At 39.5% G+C, this 13,229-nt stretch overlaps 1 non-coding gene across 1 annotated transcript; it reads left to right on the forward strand.

Moving 5' to 3' along the window:
- Window positions 1–12,056: 12,056 nt before the first annotated feature.
- On the forward strand, window positions 12,057–12,163 carry LOC150032538 (small nucleolar RNA R71). The gene has a single exon (XR_016524941.1). It is a non-coding gene; the product is annotated as a small nucleolar RNA R71 (small nucleolar RNA).
- The last annotated feature ends 1,066 nt before the right edge of the window (window positions 12,164–13,229 follow it).

The following is a 13,229-nucleotide window of genomic DNA, read 5'->3' on the forward strand; positions in this document are numbered from 1 at the left end:
TAGAGCTTTGGATCTACAGGTCCATGAGGTCCCCTTGGTAGCTTGGATTCTGTTGAGGATTAGTTCTTGGTGTTGATTTGAAATGTTCAAATTGAAAAGAGGTATTTTGATTATATGTGATATAATTGGTACGATGTATAAGATACATCTAGTGGAGGATTGATGTAAATGAGATTTACATTAAGTACCATGGAATAAAAAAAGAACTATGGTTTATATATTTCATGAGATGAAATATTAAAACTATAGGTTATAAATATAGTATGATAAGTTGGTTATCATTTATATTTATAATAATATTAATTATTAAATAGTTTATACTTTTTCTTTTAAATAACCAAAGTAGTGGGTGGTTATTGGATCATGTAACCGTGAGTTTAAAAGGAATGTGGTTTCCTATTTTGAAAAGAAGTTTTACAAAAGTTTAAAAAGGAATTTGAGTTTTCTCTCTGGCAAAAAGAAACTCATGGAAGTCGTCAAGTAAATACATATTTACTAAACAACGGCTGGGCGAGCTAAACGTTCGTGCAGGTGCGAGCTAAACAATCGTGCAGTGTTTACTAAACAATCGCATAGCTTTGCTAAACGATTGATGGCCCAAGGTATACGATCGTGTAGAATCTGTACGCGACAGACCGAGCTAAACGATTGAGCTAAACAATCGCATAGCTTTTGCTAGATGATCGTATAATTTTATCTAAACGATTGGGCATCGACCTATATGATAGGTCTCCGCCATCTCCCACTTGCCCAGTCGTGTACGCAATCATTCTTTCCTCCCTTCATCTGCCTCATACCAAGTCCGAACAGAGCCCACCCTCTGGATTCTCACACCGAGAAGATCAAGGTCGCCTTGTTGGTGGTGTCAGACTCAACTCGACACCATCGAGGTTTTCTGGAGTTTGTTCGTGGTATTGTGAAGGCCGTTCGTGTTGCATAAGAGTTCGTGACTGAGGAGATTGTTGAGAATGAGCGCGAAGTGTTCATGCGGTGTTCGTTGCAGTGTTTCGGTCATATAGATCGAGTGTTCGTGGTCGTTGTTGTTTGAGTGGTCGTGCATCGAAGCATGGAGATGCTTCTGCTATTGTGTGTAGAGTTTTCTTTTTATGCATTTGTATTTTACATGTTGTAATTTCTGTATGAATAGCATAACTGTTTGTTTGAAGTTGACTGTAAATGTTTTATTGATTCATGATTGTAATTTGGAATAGTCTTGTTCCATTGCTCATGGAAATCTCGATTCCGATTTCCTTCAATTGGTATCAGAGCTAGGTTCTCTAATATTCCAAATTACAGATCTGAATTGAACGGTTTTTATAGTCGCGGTGGGTTTTTGCATTTGTAGTTAACCGTTTTCGACATTTGTGGATGAATTTTGATGAATGTTTCGGGTTTAAATTGCCTTTTTGTTAATGCTTTTAGTATTACAAAGTTTTAATTGTAAAGGCCCTTGCGTTTTTGGGCGAAATTAACTTTGCAATCGAATCTATAATTCGAAAAGTTCGAGTTTGTCGAGTCGTTTGTGACGAAGCTTTGGCGCATGGCGATGCAATTCTCAATGAAGAAAAAGACCAAGCGTTGGTCAGATCATGTAGCCTCAGGTAAACGATCGTAGGGATTTTACTAAGCGATCGTTAGATTTTTTGTTCTAGACGATCATGTAGTATTTTCTAATCGATCGTTTAGCTAATGCTAAGTGATGGGGAAAATCGTTTACCATATCGTGTGTCGTTGGTTGCACGATCCCATAGGCACTAAAGGTAAGTGATCGTAGTGGGATCATGCGATGCTCATCGTTTAGTAGAAGGCGTGCGCTAGATGATCGCGTAGTTAGCAAGCTTCATCGCTTAGTTACTACCTATGCGATCGCGCATGTGCGATACGGAGACGTTGGTTAAGCGATCGCTTAAGCGATGGTGCTTCACGGCATCGTAGTCTCTTAGGCGATCGCGGAAGGCAGGCGCCGTGCGGAGCGCGCTAAGCGATCGTGTACTTCAGGCTTCATTACTTAGTAAAGGTATACGATCGTGCAGTAATAACTAAATGATCGTTTAGATTTTCTAGACGATCGTATAGTAAATGCTAAACGATCGTTAACTCTGGAGCGCTGGTAAGTGATAGAACGAAGTGTTTGTTTTATCGTGTAGACGATCGTCAGGTGCTTGCTACACGATTGTTGGAGAAGCGATGCTTTGTTGAGCGATTCAAGACCCGGTTTGCCTGTTTGAATCGGAGACTCCTTGTCTTTGTAATAGTTAGCTTTCTTTTTTGTGTTTTAAGGCAATTTCACCCGGTTCATCATCTTTTATTGCTTATACATGTGATGTATGGTGCTTATATGTCAAAGTGTTTATCATATAGTTAAAAACCCACCTTAGGTTGTGCAATTATTCATGCATCATGTATTATAAACGTTAGAATCTTGCATGAAGAAATTACTTGAAAGCATGCGCATGCATCATGAAATATAAGAGTTATATTTTGCATGCAGTGAGCATTATCATGTATCATCCTTTTATTATAATTGTTAATACTTTAAGGGTGAATGGAAGCATGTTTTGCTTGTTTCATTGCTGTTTTGTATAACTGTTATATAAAAGAAGTAGCAATGAATGGACAATGCATTGGGCATGACACTTAGGCCGTTTAGAAGCGTTATGATTACCTTGCATGTGTTAGCTTCTTGTTGTGGTTGTTTCCGTTTATAAGTGTTATAAAGAAAATTAGACCTAAAATCAATAATTCAGAGTTGCATGCAGACTTAGGGTGAAATCAAATTTTTAAAAGGGTTTTAAAATTGGTTTGAGATAGACCTAAGTTCAAATGATTCTAAAGAGTTTAGTAACCTAGATTAATCTTTTAAAATAGGTTTAATAAGATTAAATTGATTGGAATAAAAGATTAAATTTGTTGTAAACTTATCTATAAGGGCCCTTTTGTCTAAGGTGGGTTCTAGCTAGGCTGGGGTTCTTAAGTTGACAGAAACGTAACACCCCTACCTGGGAACCTACCTGGAAAGGTGGATTAGATAGATTTTCAACAAGCATGCGACATTTTGGTCAAAGACTCCGTTAAAGAATTTAATGGATGATGATCAAAAGTTGTTCAACTATCCAAGGTAAAAGTTACTCTTGGGAAAACCTAAAATCACTTAGTTAAAATCCTTAGCCGTATTTTTTCTAAGTAAACTAAACCCTAGGTTATAAAATACTCAGTGGGAGGAGGAGGTTTATTAGATATGTCTATGATTCCACTCACGTTTCTCCTTGTATGTTCACACCGTGAGATTTATGCTTGGCTTCGAGATGCCCCAGGATGTATCCCCCCTTAGGATGGTGTTTGCATGAGTCAATATCAAGGTGGACGGAGAAAGTATTTATAGTAAGTGGGTGAAGGGTGTGTGTTAACACATCCTATAGTCTCTGTCATTGGTTCACACCATGAGATCATTCTGTACGCCCTCGTGTTGCCCTAGTAGCGGCCCCCTTGGGAAGGGTTTTGTGCAGTTGGTCAATATCAAGGAGAACTCAAGAAATGGATAGGTCACTTTAGATTTTGCCCTAATCAGATTTTTTCCCTTAGGATTGGCCTTTTGGGATGGACTTCTAGGGCTTAAAATGGCGGGTCACACATAGAGAGATTGTTAAGTAAGTTAATGATATCTTGGCCAAATCAATAACGACTAGTCGTTATAAGAACAAGAGTTATTCTGGTATAAATGACTGGTTGAGAACTTCTCAATTCAGATGAGAGATAACTGACCTCCCTTCAGCGGCTTTTTTCCTAAACCGTTGAAGCATCATTGCGAAACTAGATGTCACACGGTGTTCATGTTAGTTTTGCTAAAACCTTATTGGATGTTGTTTTGTTTTACAACAGGTATTTGCTTAAAAACTAATGTAGGTCAATGTGTTTTCTTTTCAGCAACTCATTAATATTTTCGTTTAAAGCTTTTAAAAATGACCGATTATTTACAGTGGAAAGAATCATGTGAAACGAATTTCGTGACAAACGACCTCCATCCCACTACTCTCCAAAAGAGGAGACAAGACAGTAAATATGATTTATTGGTCTTGGAGACATGTCTGGTAGATAATGATGATTCTGCCTGGATCCTTGATTCAGGTGCTACCAATCATGTCAGTTCCTCTTACCAAGGATTTAGTTCCTAGCAAACGTTTCCACAAGGAAAGATGACTCTTCGAGTCGGTAATGGTGAGGTTGTTTTAGTTGCTGCTGTAGGCAGGCTGAAGTTATTTGTTGACATAAAACTTTATCTATTACTGGATAATGTTTTTGTAGTTTCTCATATTAAGAGGAACTTAATCTCGGTTTCTTGTCTCATTGAACAAGGCTACACCGTCTCCTTTTCTGAGAACAAATTGTTTATTTTCAAGAATGGAATGGAGATTGGTTATGGTTCAATGGAAAATAACTTATATGTACTAAGGCTGTTAGTCATAAAAGCCTTGTTTAACACTGAAATGTTCAATGCAGCAACAACAGCTAAAAGACCAAAGGTTTCTCCAAAGGCAAACGCCCATCTTTGGCATCTAAGGTTAGGTCACTGATGCTCGTATTTATGAAGTGAAAATATGGATGATGTGCGTTGGTGGATTTGCGTTGTGCACTCAAGTTTCCCCAGTGGAATTCAAGTGTAAATTCCTCTGAGTTTCCTGATAAGTCCAGGGTTAAACACAGGGTTGTGAAAATAGATTGCGTTGGTGATTTTTATGAAGACTTTTCGGTATCCGGTTAAATAACTAAATTGTTGGGTTTGTTGTTTGCGTTGATGAAAAATAAATAACAAATACGGCAGATTTAAGGAAAGACAGTTGCATTGATAGATGCAATGAATATGCGATGAACGGGTTGAGAGATCTTTAGCTAGCGTTACTCGGGAATGCGTCAGACTATGCGATCATGTTACTACCATGCACAACAAGTCATTTTCCAATGTAAATGCGATGCTCCTAAATCTAGGACGCATTTGAATGCAAAATGTCCATAGAGCTCATCCCTAAGTCTCTACTCTTGTCCTATGTGATGATGCAAAATGCATGAAAGCAAGATGACTGCATACAATCATATCCTATCTCTAGGATGCATGTGATGTGTTGATAACAAATAGTGCTTATTCCTAAGTGCCTATATCTTGTATTATGCATTCTAATCTGACTCTCCCAAGCCTAGATTCTGACCTGACCTTCCCAAGCCTAGATCCTGTCCTTAGACTACCCTCCCAAGTATCTCTAATAGACGAATGAAACATACATAAACAAGATAATCGCAAAAAATGAAGATTCCCTAGTTGTGCTAGCTAAATGCTTCTCAACCCATTCAACTGATTTAGCTACTCATGCGTGAATCATAGAGAGTGAACAGATATAAAGAAAGAAATTCCATTCTTATAAATGAGTTAAGTACAAAATGACAAAGAAAGTTAAAGGTAGAGAGCCTGGTAGCAATTCCTTGCTGACCGAGGCTTTTTACACTGAAATCTCTATTCTGATCTAAAGATGTTCCCGCTTCCACAGGCGTCGGCCTCTCTCTGTCTTTGAAGCTTCCGACGCTCTCCCAAGCTTACCGGAACGATCTACCAGCACAACTTTCTCCCTCGCAACCGCCTCAAAATGAAAGAAAACTAAGAACAAAGACGTGCGAATTGAATAACTGGTGGTAAAAATAGTGAACCCCTTTTCTGAAGAATGCACTTGGTATTTATAGAGTATCTATGGTGAAAGGCGGCTTCTCTCTCCCAGTTGTACATATGGGACAACTTTAATTCCTGATTGATGCGCCGAATAATTATCACCGATAAAGCTTAATGTACTTTGTGATCGTTATCGGCTGTCAACTTAATTTGGATTCGACTGTTATCAGCTTTCTATCTCGTCACTCTTAATTGGCATTTTACCCAGATGCGCCCACCATTTGCACTGACCAAGTTGTGGCGATTCTTCTTGGGCGAATGTTTGCGAGCACAATCAACGTAAAGTCTTGCGGTGAAGTTGCACTCGACCAATGAATTCTTATGATCGCAATCTTTACATTGTGTTAACGCATATTCTGCACAAAAATACAAAAATCAATTGTTCTAATGGGTTAAACGCATGCGACCGCAATATTACGAAATTGATGCTTAATGGACGCAAAGTAACATATTTTATCAACGCAATTCAACATTGTTTAAGAACTTAGCACTATGATAACGTACATTTCTGCTCATTATCACACCCCCAAATTTAAACAATGCTTGTCCTCAAGCATAAGCTAAAGATTCTTTTAGCAAGTCAACCGCAAAGTTCTTTTCCTAGACTTCTCAAGGATACCTCATTGAAATCCTATATACCAGAATTTCCTTAAGTCTTATTCAAGTCTCTTCTTAAAATATTTCTAAGACCTAGGGACTGCGAGCTTAACTTTCAAAAGAACTTTACTAAATTTCAGAATATCGCATGATTTATTTCAAAAAGAAAATTTTCTAGCGGGGTGTCAAATGATTTTTATCCTTGCACAAAAAATTTTCTTCATTGCTTATTTTTTTCTGACACTGCGTTGATCCGAGTGCCTTGACTTCGTTTTGGCTTGCCCCCATGTGTGTCATGCGGACATCCAATTACGAGCAATGCACTCTTTCTCAGACTAAACTCATACCTATTTGGCAGTGGAGTTGTGGTCATTTATTTATGCGTTGATCCTGGTAACTTACTTTCGTTTTGGCTCGCCTCAACGTGTGTCATGTGAACATCTAACTACGGGCAAGTGCCTTTCATAACTTAACTTTTATCAACATGGGTTTCCCATTGCGTTGATAGTGGAGTTGTTATTCTCAATTTTTTTTTTTTTAGAAATAAATAACAAGGTTGGAAACAAATATCCCACCCCCAAATTTAAAATGCAACAATGTCCTCATTGTCAAAAGATTAAAATAAGTCATGTGATGTTCTAGAATGCATTGTAAAGAGAGTTTGAAAGAAAGCTAGCAAATCCCTAACTTCTAGAAATATTTTATGAGGTGACTATCTTAAGACTAAGTTGACTCTAATGTATACGAAAGAAATAAAAGCATATTTTTCATCATTGAAATCATACTTGGCAAAAAACAAAATGCGGTAAACTACTAAATTTATCTATGTCAAATGATTGCGATAATTAAAGAGGATGCAGTGATAAAACTTGTAAAACTAACATGTGATGTGATAGCGCAAAATTTGAAATAAAGATAAGGAAGAGTACACCCCCAAATTTTTCATTGTCGCCTGCATCGTATTGACGCATCAATCTTTGCAGCGATCTCTCTTCTGTGGATTGCGGTGATGGAGTGAGATCATTTGCTTCTTCTTGAAAGATCTCCGAAATCCTATGCCTTAATCGTTGTAAACAGAAAAAGAGAGGGTCAAATGATTTAAAACAAAACAATAAGTTTTTTTTTTTTTTTTTTTTTAGAGAAGTAAAAGTAAGTAAGATTCAGATAACTAAATACTAGTAAAAGTGACGAAGGAATAAGAGTTCAAGAATCATGTAGGGGGGTAGTTTGGGTTTTTCAGCTTCACAGAGATTTTTCTGGCTAGAAATCACTTCCGCAATATGTTTTAACTCGTTGTCTATTAACCTTAAATGTCCTCAGTGATCAGCTCCACCGCACCATGTGGAAATATTTCTTTAATGATGAAGGGACCGAACCAGCGTGATTTTAATTTTCCCGGGAAGAGCCACAGTCTTGAATTGAAGAGAAAGACCTTTTGCCCAACTTGGAGGTTCTTACTACATATGCGTTGATCATGTCAGCGTTTGGTGCACTCTTTATAAGTCTTTGCATTTTCGTATGCATTGTTCCTCCATTCTTCTAGCTCGACCAGTTGCATTTTTCGCGCTTCCCCTGCCTTCTTCAAATCAAAATTCAGCTTCTTTACCTCTCACAGTGCCTTATATTCCAACTCCAAAGGCAAGTGACACGCTTTACCAAATACCAATGCATAGGGGGACATACCTATGGGTGTTTTAAATGCGGTCTGGTATGCCCACTACGCATCGTCAAGCTTTGTTGCCCAGTCTTTTCGTGAAGGCTTTACTACCTTCTCAAGTATCAACTTAATTTCTCGATTGGACACTTCAACTTGGCCATTCGTTTGCGGATGGTATGCGATGGTCACTTTGTGGAGGATATTGTACTTGCGCAGCAGCTCTTTGATATTGTGATTGATAAAGTGGGATCCTTCATCACTTATGATGGCAAGCGGAGTACTAAATTGAGTGAAAATATTTTTCTTCAGGAATTGGGAGACTATCGCCACATCACTTGTGGCACATGCTATTGCCTTTACCCACTTGGAGACATAATCGACGGCTGATAAAATATAGTGCTTACCATTCGAGGGAGGGAATGGCCTCATGAAATCAATCCCCCATACGTCGAATAATTCCAGCTCCAAGATAATGTTCATTGGCATTGCATTTTTCCATGAAATGTTGCCTGTGCGTTGACACCGATCACATTTCATTCTGTAGTCAGCAACATCCTTGTATAATGTAGGACAAAAGAATCCACTTTGCAACCAAAGTGCCCACCATATGATGAGTCATGGCATTGTGACAATATGCATTGTTGAGCAGCATTCAGTATGCATAATCGAATAATCTGATCTGCACCTCTTTTATACAGATTTGGCTAGTCCCAATAATAATGTCTGCATTCATGCTTGAGCTTCTTCTGTTGGTGATAGGTGTAATCTTCAGGGAATTGCTTGCAAACCAAATAATTGACGATTTCCACATACCAGGGAAATTCTTCTATGTGGAACAGCTGCTCATCCGGGAATACGGCACTCACCTCAGACTCATTGCGATCAACCTCAGGATTTTCCATTCTAGACAAATGATCCGCAACCTGATTCTGTATTCCCTTCCAATCAATTATTTCGATATCAAATTCTTGAAGGAGGAGAATCCATCTGATCAACCTCGGCTTTGCGTCCTTCTTTGTCATTAAGTACTTGATCGCCAAGTGATCAGTGTGGATGAGTACCTTGGTTCCCAACAGATATGCCCGGAATTTTTCCAACGCAAAAATCACAACTAGGAGTTCTTTCTCTATAGTGGTATAATTTGTTTGAGCAGGATTTAAAATTTTACTCGCATATGCGATGGGATGCAAAATTGTTTTTCTCTTTTAAGCTAAAGTTTCTCCCATCGCATACCCACTTGCGTCGCACGTGATTTCAAATGGCAATGTCTAGTCCTATGCAATCAAGACGGGTGTGGTAATCAGCGCATCTTTTAAAACTCTGAATACGTTGAGGCAGTTGTTGTCAAACTCAAATTTTCTGTCTGCCTCTAACAACACACTCAGTGGTCGTGCTATCTTAGAAAAGTCCTTGATGAATCGTCTATAAAATCCAGCGTGCCCCAAGAAGCTTTCACAGCCTTAACACTGGTTGGAGGTGGAATTTTTTTGATTGCATCTTTGCTTTGTTCACCTCCAATCCATCTCGGGAGATCTTATATCTCAACACTATGCCCTTCTTAACCATGAAATGAAACTTTTCCCTATTGAGCATCAGATTTTTCTTTTCACATCTTTTCAGAATCTTCTCCAAGTTGGCTAAGCAGACTTCATAAGTGTTCCCATAAATGGAGAAGTCATCCATAAATATTTCCACAGAGTCCTCGAGATAATCTGAAAAGATCGCTATTATGCACCTTTAGAACGTGCTTGGTGCATTGCAGAGGTCAAATGGCATGCGGCAAAAAGCAAACGTCCCATATGGGCAGGTGAATGTGGTCTTATCTTGATCTTTAGGAGCTATCATGATTTGATTTTATCTGGCATACCCATCCAGGAAGCAGTAAAAATCATTCCCTACTAGTATGTCTAGCATTTGATCGATGAATGGCAGAGGGAAATGATCTTTCTTTGTGGCCGCATTCAACTTGCGGTAGTCCATGCATATGTGACATCTAGTGATGGTCCTTTGCGGTATTAATTCGTGGTTCTCATTTGGGACTACTATCATTCCGCCCTTCTTCGACACACATTGCACGGGGCCGACCCACGTGCTATCTGCTATGGGATATATAATGCTCGCATCTAGCCATTTGATAATCTCCTTCTTGACGACCTCCTTCATCGCAAGGTTGAGTCTGCGTTTATGTTCAATTGTTGCTTTATGGTCGTCTTCAAGACAAATGTGGTGGCAGCTTCTCATTTTGCCCCAAAAATGTGTTCTTCAGATGGGTTGGTAGGGTCTTTAGTTCAAGTGTTGGTGGCTCCACTAAGGAAGGTTGTGTTGTTTTTCTTTCTTCCGTCGGCTCTACTTCTTACTTTACGATCATTTCTTCTTCCTTATTTGTTTTGTTGCGATCGCATTGCAGGCAACAACGGATGCACTGGCATCCTCTTCTTCATACTCTTCATCTGAATTTTCTTCCTCAATCAAATTCAGGTCATCATCAGAATCTTGCAGGTCTTCTTCATCCGGAAACTTCATGGTATGAATTATATTAAATTTGAGCTCCTGTCTGTTGATACTCAGAGTGATTTCCCTTTATGCACATCAATTTAGGCACAACCCGCTGATAGAAAAGGTCGCCCCAGAATGATGGGCACATCTTTATCGGCCTCATAGTCTAAAATGATGTAGTCGACTGGTAGAATAAATTTGTCAATTGTGATCAGTACATCTTTCCCCTTACCTTCTGGATGAACCAGAGATCTGTCAGTCAGTTGGAGAGTCACTAATGTGGGCACAAGTTGCCCCACATTTAATTGTCTAAAAATTAACAACGACATCAAATTTATGTTGGCCCCCAAGTCACACAGGGCTTGCCCAATATAGAGTCCTCCTATGGAGCAAGGAATAGTAAAGCTCCCAAGATCGCTCATCTTCAGTGGGATTATGGATTTGGAACTTTGCGTTAATGCCACCGTGGCAAATTTCCCAGTGCCCTTCTTCTTAGTTACCATGTCCTTAAAAAACTTGGTGTAGGCAAGCATTTCCTCAATCGCTTCACTGAAAGGAATGTTAACATGTAATTGCTTTAACATAGATAAGAAGCGTTGGTAATGTACCTCTTCGTTTTTCTTCTTCCTTAGTCCCTGAGGGAAAGGTGGTAACTGAACTTTCACGGTTCCCGTTTCAGTTGGCTTCGAGGTCGACGCAACTTCAGGTTCTTTTGCTTTATTTTCTCTTTCTTCTTCTTGCGTTACCGTAATTTCAGGTTCAACTGCAATGGAAGTTGTTCTACAAAGCTCCTTCTTTTCTCCATCCACAGTCTTCCCACTACGCAATGTCACAACCTGACATTTCTCCTTACCTGATCCCCCTGAGTTGTGTAGAAGTTCGGTTGAACTTGGCAGTGCCCCTTGCGGTCTACTTTACAGCTCATTCGCAATCTGGACCATCTGTAATTCAAGATTGCGGATGGACGTGGCCTGACTTTGAAGCACCATCTCGTTTTTCTCTATATATTGCTTCAATAGGCTCTCCAAAGAAGAGGATTGCGGTGGTTGTTGTGAGCTACTTGCTTGATTGCTCGGTTGATTGCGGTGGTTGTTGTGAGCTACTTGCTTGATTGCTCGGTTGACCCTTGTTGCATTGAAAGAATCCTTGTGGCCCTTCTTTTTGCGCCACAGGTTGAAAATTTTGTTGTTAATTCTTTCAACAAAGTAGACATATTGTGGATTTTGCGTGCAATCTTCCATCGCATGCCCATCACCGTAAGTCGCACACCTTGTGGTGTTTTAACTGATTGCGTTGATTTTCCCACCTTGCGGTGTTGGGCTGCTGATCGCCATTCCTTGGATCAAATTCATCTTTGCAGTCATTTGGTTTTGTAATGAAACAATAGCACCACTGTTTGCGTCAGAGTCTTTTAGTCTCAATCTCTGGTCACTCTCTCTTCAGTCTTCATGGTTCTTAGAGATGCGATCCAGGATATTCTTTACCTCATCGTATGTTTTGTCAAGTAGACCACCAGCGGCTGCTGCATTGGCAACGGTCTGCGAAGCGGGATTCAAACCATGATAGAAAATCTCCGTTTGAAGGCAGTCTGGTAACCCATTATGTGGACAATCTCGGACCAACCTTTTAAACCTCGCCCAAGCATCACTGAGCAATTCGTCCATATCTTGTTCAAAATTTGTAATAAGCTTCCTTCGTCTTACATTCTCGGTGGGTGGAAAATACTTCTTCATAAATTTCTCCACTACTTGCTCCCAAGAAGTGATCTCTCCCGGTTCGAGAGAATATGCCCATTTCCTAGCCTAATCACAGAGAGAAAATGGGAATAACGTTAGTCGAACTTCTTCAGCAGAGATGTTCAGGAACACAAAAGTATTGCAGATTTCAATAAAACTTTGGAGGTGAGCGTGAGGGTCCTCGCCATGCCTTCCTCCGAATTGACCTGCAGTCTGGATCATCTGCAGCATCATCGGTTTCATTTTGAATCTGCTTCCGTCGAGGGCAGGCCTCATGATTCTCGAAGAGAAATCATAGAGGTTTGGTGATGCATAGTCTCTAATGGGCCTATTGTGATCATTTGCCAACAGAATTGGATTCACCATGACATTGTTATCGTTTCGTGCTCCATCTTCAGGCTACTCAGCCATCTCTTCTTTATCGGATTGTGGTTGCTATTGGTGGCTTCTCAGTCTTCTTCTAAATGTCCTCTCAATCTCTGGGTCAAAATTCTCCAGAGATTGAGAGTTCTGTAAAGAAATCAAAAAAATTACCATTAAGCAACTATTTTGCCGAAGTCCCTGACAACAGCGCCAAAAACTTGATGCTCGTATTTATGAAGTAAAAATATGAATGATATGTGTTGGTGGATTTGTGTTGTACACTCAAGTTTCCCCAGCGGAACTCAAGTGGAAATTCCTCTAAGTTTCCTGGTAAGTCCAGTGTCGAACACAGGAACTTGTGAAAATAGATTGTGTTGGTGATTTTTATGAAGACTTTGCATTAGCCGGTTAAATAAATAAATTGTTGGGTTTGTGATTTGCGTTGATGAAAAATAAATAACAAATGTGGCGGATTTGAGGAAAGACAGTTTCGTTGATAGATGCAATGAGTATGCGATGAACGGGTTGAGAAGATCTTTAACTAGTGTTACTCGGGAATGCGTCAGACTATGCAATCATGTTACTACCATGCACAGTAAGTCATTTTCCAATGTAAAACGATGCTCCTAAATCTAGGACGCATGTGTTGAATGCAAAATGTCCATAG

This window comes from Benincasa hispida, chromosome 11, assembly GCF_027475165.1.
Source record: "Benincasa hispida cultivar pf3 chromosome 11, pf3_genome.v1.1, whole genome shotgun sequence".
Taxonomy (NCBI): Eukaryota; Viridiplantae; Streptophyta; class Magnoliopsida; order Cucurbitales; family Cucurbitaceae; genus Benincasa; species Benincasa hispida.